Source organism: Dromiciops gliroides, chromosome 2, assembly GCF_019393635.1.
Source record: "Dromiciops gliroides isolate mDroGli1 chromosome 2, mDroGli1.pri, whole genome shotgun sequence".
NCBI lineage: Eukaryota > Metazoa > Chordata > Mammalia > Microbiotheria > Microbiotheriidae > Dromiciops > Dromiciops gliroides.
Genome location: NC_057862.1, coordinates 421,188,356 through 421,197,321, shown reverse-complemented (window position 1 = coordinate 421,197,321; position 8,966 = coordinate 421,188,356). Strand labels below are relative to the sequence as shown.

The window sequence follows — 8,966 nt, the reverse complement described above, 5'->3', positions numbered from 1 at the left end:
CCTTTGGGCATAATGAGGAGATTTTTTTTTTAAAAACAGGCTTTAGGAAAGTCAAATAGCAGAAAGCATATTGCCTGTGGTGTCAGAGTACTTATATTCAGATCCCACCTCTGATATTTAATATCTCTATGACCTTGGGTAAATCACTTAACTATTGTGGGCCTCTTTCCTTATCTGTAAAATGAAGGGTTTTGGACTAGATGGTCCCCTAGGCCTCTTACAGTTCTAAATTTATGATCCTATTACCCAAATTTTGCTTTAGAGATTTTCCTGGAAGAATCCATGTGGAGATAACTAATAAACCAAAAAAAGTGACCCCTTTTGAATCAGTTCTCTGCAGGGAGCCCTTAGATGTATACCTTGAGGCCTTATCAAGGCAAGGGGTAGGACAAAAAATTATAAGAGGGCAATGTATGGATATATCTTTCACAATTATGGTTGGAAATGAGGAGCTTGAGGTCATTGTAAAAGATAAAAGACAATTTTGGTTACATAACATTTTAAAAGTTCTTTCATGAACATAGTCAAGGTAGTCACAATTAAAAAAAACACCTGTTAAACGGGAAAACACCTCCCACCAATATTTCTGATAATAGTCCTATATCTAAGCTATATAAGAAATTGATATAGATCTATAAGAACAAATGCTATTCATTAACAGATATGTAGTCAAAGGATATAGGTAACTTTCAAGAGCTCAACCATATGCAATAATGTTCCAAATTACTAATAAGAGAAATGCTCATTCAAACATCTCTGAGGTTTCAGTTCATACCCATCAGATAGACAAAGACAGTAAAAGATGAGTATGATAAATATTGGAGGGGCTATGGGAATATAGGGCATATTAATACAATGTTGGTGAAAGTGTGATTTGGTCCAACAATTCTGGAAAGTAATTTGGAATTATACTTAATCATGTAGTGAAAAATCACTAACCTGTATACTTCATACTACCACTACTGGGAATATAGCCCCAAGGAAGTTCAAGGCTGAGGGAGATGTCCCATATGTAAAAACTTACAGCTGCTCTTTTGTGGTAACAAAACCAAATAAACCTGGAAACAAATGAAAGTGTCTATCAACTGCGGAATAACTGAAACATGTTATATGAATGTAATAGAATATTATTGTAATGTAATGGATGTCAAACATGAAGACTTCAGAGAAATCTGGGAAAACTTAGGATAAATGAGGTAGACCTAAGAGAACAATTTACACAGTTACCAAAATAATGTAAAGGAAAATAACACTGAAAATAAAACATCAGAGTTCAAATCAGTGTAGTAACCAGTTTTCATTCCAGGGCACTTTTGATAAAACACACTACCTTTTTTAATAGCTGAGAGGTAATGTAGGTAATATACATTATAGTCACAGAATGAATACATTGAACCCCTGGTTCAGAGGAGGAGAAATATAGCTGTTCAATTGAATTGAATGTGGCTGAGGCATTGTTTTGCTAAACACCACATTTTGTTACATAGGTGGAATTGTTGGTTTTTTGAGGGAGAAAATCATCAAGAAATGAGATCATATTTTAAGATGTATAATTTTATTGATAAAAAATAATAAAGAAATTAAAGGTTCACTTTAGAGTACCCTTTCTATGGGTCTTGATATTTTGTGAATGTCATTGTAACACTAGGCTGACAATCTGGTATCCCTCATTACTGGCTCACATTCCTTTTTGGTCATGCATATTACAAATGATATTGTCTATACCACTTCTCATGTAAAAATCATTGCTAATAATGTGATGTAGCCTGCTTATTATCATCTTTATTCACTTGGTTTTTCCTGCAAGGATAACTAAGCCACTTTCTGTTGAGAGATTTACTTGAATTATATTCCCTTTAGCATTCCACCATCAATGAAATTAATACGTCATCTCCAAACAGAAGCATCTGGTGAATTTCGCCATCTATAGAAAATCTGCCTACCATTTAGATTTTGTACAAAATAACATTTAGCAATTTTGTAAAGCAAAATGGCAGGCTATAAAGTAAATCCACATAAATCACCAGCATTCCTATATATCACAAACAAAACCCTACAAGAAGAAATAGTAAGAGATACTTCATTTAAAATAACTCTAGACAGTATAAAATAGATGAAAGAAATCTGCCAAAACAAATTCAGGAGCTACACAAACAAAATTATAAAAAATTTATACAGGGGCAGCTAGATGGCGCAGTGGATAGAGCACCGGCCCTGGAGTCAGGAATACCTGAGTTCAAATCCGGCCTCAGACACTAAACACTTAACTAGCTGTGTGACCCTGGGCAAGTCACTTAACCCCAATTGCCTCACTAAAAAAAAAAAAAGAAAATTTATACAAATAAAATCAGATTTGAGTATTTGGAGAAATATTAATTGCTCATTGGTAGGCAGACCCAATACAATAATAGCAATTTTACCTAAACTGATTTATATATTCAATGCCATACCAATTAAATTGCCAAAAAATTATCTTACTGAATTAGAAAAATTAATAACAAACTTCATTAGGAAGAACAAAAAATTGAGAATAATGGAAATAATGAAAAAAAATCTAATGGAAGAGGGCTTAGCAGTACTAGATCTTAAACTATAATGTAAGGCAGTCATCAAAACTATCTGGTACTGGCTAAGAAATAGATATGGTAAATCAATGTAGACATACAACTATAGCAGCAAATAAATATAGTAACCTGGTATTTGACAAATGTAAAGAGTTAAGATTTTGGGATAAGAATTCATTACTTGGTAAAATTCTTGGGAAAAACTGGAAAGACATATGGTAGAAATTGGGCATAAACCAACATCTTACACTATTTACCAAGATAAGGTCAAAATGGATATATGACCTAGACATAGAGATATTACAAGAAAATTTGACGAACACAGAAAATAATACTTATCAGACTTGTGGATAGGTGAACAATTTATGAATAAAGAAGAGAAAGAGAGCAGAGTGAGGTGTAAAATGGATGCTTTTTATTACATTAAATTAAAAAGCTTTTGTACAAGTAAAACAAATGTATCCAAGATTAGAAGGAAAGCAGAAAATCAGGGGATTTTATAGACAATTTCTTGGATAAAGCTCTCATATTTCAAATATATAAATATTTTTGTAAAATTATAAGAATATGAGTCATTCCCCAATTGATAGTCAATGGATATGAACAGGTGGTTTTTCCAATAAAATCAAAACAATTTGTAATCTCATGAAAAATGCTCTAGTCATTATTGATTAGAGAAATACAAATTAAAACAACCTTGAGATATCATTTCAAACCTATCAGATTGGCTAAAATGATTGAAGGGGAAAGTAATGACTGTTGGCGGGGATGTGGAAAAATTGGGACACTAACTCATTGTTGGTGGAACTGCGAATTGATCCAACCATTTTGGAGAGTAATCTGCAATTATGCTCAAAGAGTCATGAAAATGCCTATACCCTGTGATTTAGTAATATCACTACTAGGTCTGTTTCTAAAGATGATTAGAGAAAAAGGAAAAGAATCTATATGTTCTAAAATATTTATAGCAGCTCTCTTTGTGGTGCCAAAGAATTGAAAATTGCTAGGATGCCCATCAAATTGGAGAATGGTTGAACAAGTTGTGGTATATGATTGTGATGGAGTACTACTATACTTTAAGAAATTATGAACTCATTGATCTTAAAAAAACATGGATAGATTTGCATGAAATAATGAAAAATGGAATGAGCAGAACCAAGAAAACGTATACAGCAATAGCAATATTGTTGTGGGTTTTTTTGGTGAGGAAATTGGGGTTAAGTGACTTGCCCAGGGTCACACAGCTAGTAAGTGTCAAGTGTCTGAGGCCCGATTTAAACTCAGGTCCTCCTGACTCCAGGGCTGGTGCTCTATCCACAGCGCCACCTAGCTGCCACAGCAATACTGCTTTAAGAACAACTTTGAGTAACTTAATCATTTTGACTATTACAAATAATTCAAACTGATTATAAAGGACACATGAAGGAAGATACCATTTGTATCCAGAGAGAGAACTGATGAAAAGAAGTATGTCTGGAATGATTTTTCATACACACACATATATACACATACATACATGCATACATGTATATATTTGTGTCTAAATGGTAGTCATCTCTAGGGTAGAGGAGTGGGAAAAAAGAAAAATAAGAAATTTATGTAATAACCTTGTTATATATTTAAAAGAAATAGCAAGTTGTACCTAATAGATTTGCAGTTTCATGTGCAATCTATTTCCCCCTACTCTTATAGAAATGTTTGTTTTATTATAAAAATAAAAAATAAAATAAATAAATAAATTTAAAGTTTAGCTTCATTCACCTGGTACTGGGGAGGTAATACCCCAAGCTTCAGGCTTTTTCATGCTGCTGTTTTAAGATCTAGTTCTGGGAGTCTACAAATCTTTGGTGCTTCCAAGGTGGTGTGATCCAGGGAAAGGTATGGTCACTGCTCTCTTGGTCTAGGCTCTAGTTTTTACCCAGGAGGGGCCACTGGTCACCTGCAGCCACAAGTGCTAGCACTCTCTTTGCCTTGGAACTGCAATCAGGGACTCTGCTCCCTTGTAACAGACCCCTCATACTCCTCTCTACACAGAACTGTGACCCAGAACTGTATATGGGTAATTGAGTTACCAGTCAGTGCCACTTGTACTCAATTCCAGCAAAGGGTCCCCTGCAATCTCTTTCTGATTACTTGTCTGCCTCCCTTACTGTCTCCAGGCTGAGAACTTCCAAAGCTGCTGCCACTAGGTGGTTGGGCTTTGGACAGACTTCCACTCTGGTGCCACAAACTTCTCCTGCTGACCTCCTAAGTTTTCTTAGGCCAGAAAAATATGTCACTCTGACTTTTTATTGGCTGTGCCACTCCAAAATTTGATTTTAAATTTTTTTGAAGGAGGATGTTGCAGGAGGTTCAGCTGGGTTTCCTTTAATCCACCATCTTGGCTCCTCCCCCTTGCAAGGTGTTTGTTTCTTGGGAAAGATTTTATATCCCTTATTCTAAGTTTTATTCTTTCAAATCCTTCTAAAACTCTCATTTGCTCTCTAATTATTTTCTCTAGCATTTTAATTCCATTTATGATATAATTTTCTTTTAAAAATATTAATTTTTCCCCAATTGCATATAAAATAATTTGTAACAATTGGTTTTTTTAAATTTTGAGTTCCATATTCTCTTTATTCTTTCCTCTCTCCCTTCCTTCCTCTCTGAGATGTTAAGAAATTTAATATAGGGTATACAATGTGCAATCATGCAAAACATGATTCCCTATTAGTCATGTTGTGAAAGAAAGCACAGACCAGGAAAAAATAAAGTGAAAAATAGTAGCTTCAATCTGCATTCAGATTCCATCAGTTCTTTCTCTGGATGTGGACAGCACATAATATCATTTTCAAGAATTTTATTTTATTTTTTCCAGGAATTCTAGTTGACTTTGTGACCAAGTTATATTTTTCCACATGCTTGTCGGTGTTCTGGAATTATTCTCTTCTTCTGGGTTTCTGTCTTGGGAATCTCTGGCATCATGATATCTCTTTATTTTGGAAGTCTTTTTTTGTTGTCATCCTTCTAGCTTTACTTCCCAAATTCAGACTTTGTCTTAGGGGCAGGCTTTGTGGACTTCTAGAAGGAATATCATGGTAATGATTTGTATTATCTGGAACCCTGATTCTATGTTTTCTGGGAATTGAGTGCTGTTTTCTTCAAGGGCCACAGGGATACTGCAAACTAGAGAGCTGAAAGCTGTCAGAAGATCTGACTTTGTCTAATCTAGAGAATGATCTTGTTTCTACTCCTTGTATTTTCCAGGCTCTGGATCTTAGTTTGGGGTCTAGGCAATGAAAATGCAGAGTTGTCCCTGGGTGGAGCTCTAGTAGAAAGTTGCTATTGCCAGCCACTGTCAGTTAGGTGGAAGGCTTTGCAGATTCAGAGTGACAGAGTTGGAGGCCTACCAAAAATATGGAGTGCTTCATAAATTTGCATGTCATCTTTGTGCCAGGGCCATACTAATCTCGTCTATATCTTTCCAATTTTAGTATGTGTGCTGTCAAAACAAGTATCTTCACACTTTTATTAAGGATACCAGCTTTTCATGTGCAGGCCATTTTCATAAAGACTTTATAAAGATAAAAAAGTAGGCATGGAGTCAGGAGTTATTGATGTCCTTCAGGTTGCCATTTTTGGTATTAGTATTGTCTGTGATTTTTTCTTTTTGAAAGAATTTCCACTCTTTTGGAATCTTCTCTTTTAGATATCTTCTTTGCTAGGGTTTCTTCCCTTTTCCCTTCTGTCATATCATATCATCAAAAAGTCATAAATGTAGCGAAAGTTGTCTCTGAAAGCCCTTGTCACATACTCAGCCATTGCTGTAACACTCACTCTTTGTCAAGTAGAGACTGCACCAGGACACTGGATACCATGGAGAGACACATAGGCATATATGCACTGGCTGTCCTTCCATGATTTAGCCCACTGGGGGAAAGACATAAGGACACAATCACTTCAGGAAGTTTTACCCTTCCTTCTCCAGACTTTCACCTGGCTCTTGCTCTTATTCAGTTACCACCTAAACCTAAATTACCTAAAGGCAAACAGGTTGGTTAGCCTAATTAAATCTACCAGCACTGGTAACTGCCTTTCCTGAGGATGGTGAAATAGAGAAAGAACTGAACTTGTAAGTACATCAATGAGTTCTCATTCTAACACTGCCTTACTATCTTGTGTCCTTGGGCAAGTCACTTAATCTCTTATTTCATAATCTGTAAAAATGGAGTAGAACTAGATGACTTCCAAGGTTCCATGCAGCTTTAAAATCTATATCCCTGTTTATTTTTAAACTTATCTAGGAAAGCTACCCTGCAGGCATATGGACAATGCATTACAGCCCAACCCTGTTGCTATCCACAACCCCAGTGCTGAACCAGGCAACTACAGTGCTCTTGGTGTTTTATAAGTGCTATCCATGGTGCTTACTGCTGTTACTTCTAAGAACCATGCTTATACTTTTCATCTTTAACATTCTGTGAATCTATAGAGCTTAAATGTATCATGGAACACAGATTATAATCTTTAATTGTATCATTCTTGAGAACACAGATTCATGTAACCTTTTACAAAAATTTTATTTTCAGAATTCACAAGGCCAGATTATCTTCAGATAACTTTCGTGTCAATATTCACAATGTCCCTCTTAAAATCCTATTCTTATGTCTCTTCATGACATGGAGGTGACTCCAAGTTCTTCAAGACTATGCTTTAAATTCAGTATTAGTGACAGATGGGGCCAGATTTTGCAGGACTACCCTAGCTGAGCAGGGAGAAGCTCATTACCAGTAGGTTCGCTCAGTAGGTGATAAATTCTTTGGTTATACCAATCCATGAAAAAAACAAAAATTTCCCATTTAAGTCCTGAGATCAATATTTACCTGCTGAAGTTAGCATTTTGTCATTTTCTCATTAGGACAACTGTAATAAATGCTATATCAATGAATTTATAAGATTTATAAGCATGTAGATTTACTACTGAATGATATATTCATCAAACATTTACTGAAGCACCTACAATAAGAAAAAATCCAGTGACCAACATTTATTAAGCATCTACTATAGGCCAGGTGCTGTGAATACAGAGACAAAAACAATATATTCACTTTCCTTAAAGAGCTTATATTCTTCAAAACATTGTAATGGTTATTTTGGGAGATATAGTAAAGAACAAAACCTGGTTCCTTTTATAAGGAGCTTTCAATTTAATGTGTGTGAAGATAATATATACATGTAAATAATTATAATGTAATGCTGAATATGAAATGTACCATAATATATGTATAATCCAGATAATATGGAAGAGATTGAGTTTTTAATTGCAATAGCATGCCTAGAAAAAACATTTACTTCCTCTAGACTTATTATGACAGTTAAAAGATAACTAGATCTGAAGGCAGGAGAACTGAGCTTCTTTTTACATTTATTGTAATCTTATTGTGTCATATTATAATGGTATTATATTATGTATCATATTATATTATCATATTTTTTTAATGTGTGATCTTCATGGGTAAATCATTTAATGTCTTTGACTTTCAATTTTCCTATCTGTCAAATAGGGATAATTATCATTGAACCAAATACCTCACAGGCAGAAAGCATTTTGTAAACCATAAAGTACTATAGAAATGTAAGTTGTCATTATTAGTTTTCCTAATTAAGAAATCCTGAAGGAACCAGAAAATCGGGAAAATCATTTTTTCCTTCCCAGTGCAAGCTTCCCATCTTAGCCTGCATTGCAAATATCTTATGTTAACATGATTAAAAGCTGATTCAATTATTTGCCCTAATTTCATATTCATAAATAAAACTAAAAATTATAGAAACTTAATTTGCTAAAATTAGAAACATATTATAGAAGAGAAATATCAGAAATAAATATGCTTGTCTTAGTTAAATAAAACAACTTAGATGTCTGTTGTTAAATGTAGGGGATATTGATTGCTTAATTCATTATAGCAAAATTATACCTAAAATATCCACAAATGACATTTTGATTTAGAGAGAACTCAATTCTAATGAATATCATGGTTTGTAAAAAAAAAATCAACAAACTCTTATTGAGCAGGTTCACATGTACCTGATATGTGCAAGACCCTGAGCTACACACATCAGTTCTCTGAGGTTGCACAATTTATCTTCAAATTCCTAACACATCAAAATAAATATCTGCTTTAAAATGTAGCTTCAGATACATCAATTCTAAAAATTAAATGATGAGAGCAGCTAGTATACAGTAAAAGATTGGGAATTAAGAGACTATTACTGGCTGTCATTAACAGTATGACTATAGTCAAGTCTCTTCCTCTCTCTGGATCTTAATATTCTCATCTATAAAATTAATGGGCTTGATCTGAGTGATTCATTCAATATTCATTCAATAGTTAAAAGTGCCTGCTGTGTGAATAGCACTGTACT

At 34.3% G+C, this 8,966-nt stretch overlaps 1 non-coding gene across 1 annotated transcript; it reads right to left on the bottom strand.

Annotated features, from left to right (window-relative positions):
• Nucleotides 1-5,954: 5,954 nt before the first annotated feature.
• Nucleotides 5,955-6,057, bottom strand: LOC122744978. The gene has a single exon (XR_006355300.1). It is a non-coding gene; the product is annotated as a U6 spliceosomal RNA (small nuclear RNA).
• Between the last annotated feature and the right edge of the window lie 2,909 nt (nucleotides 6,058-8,966).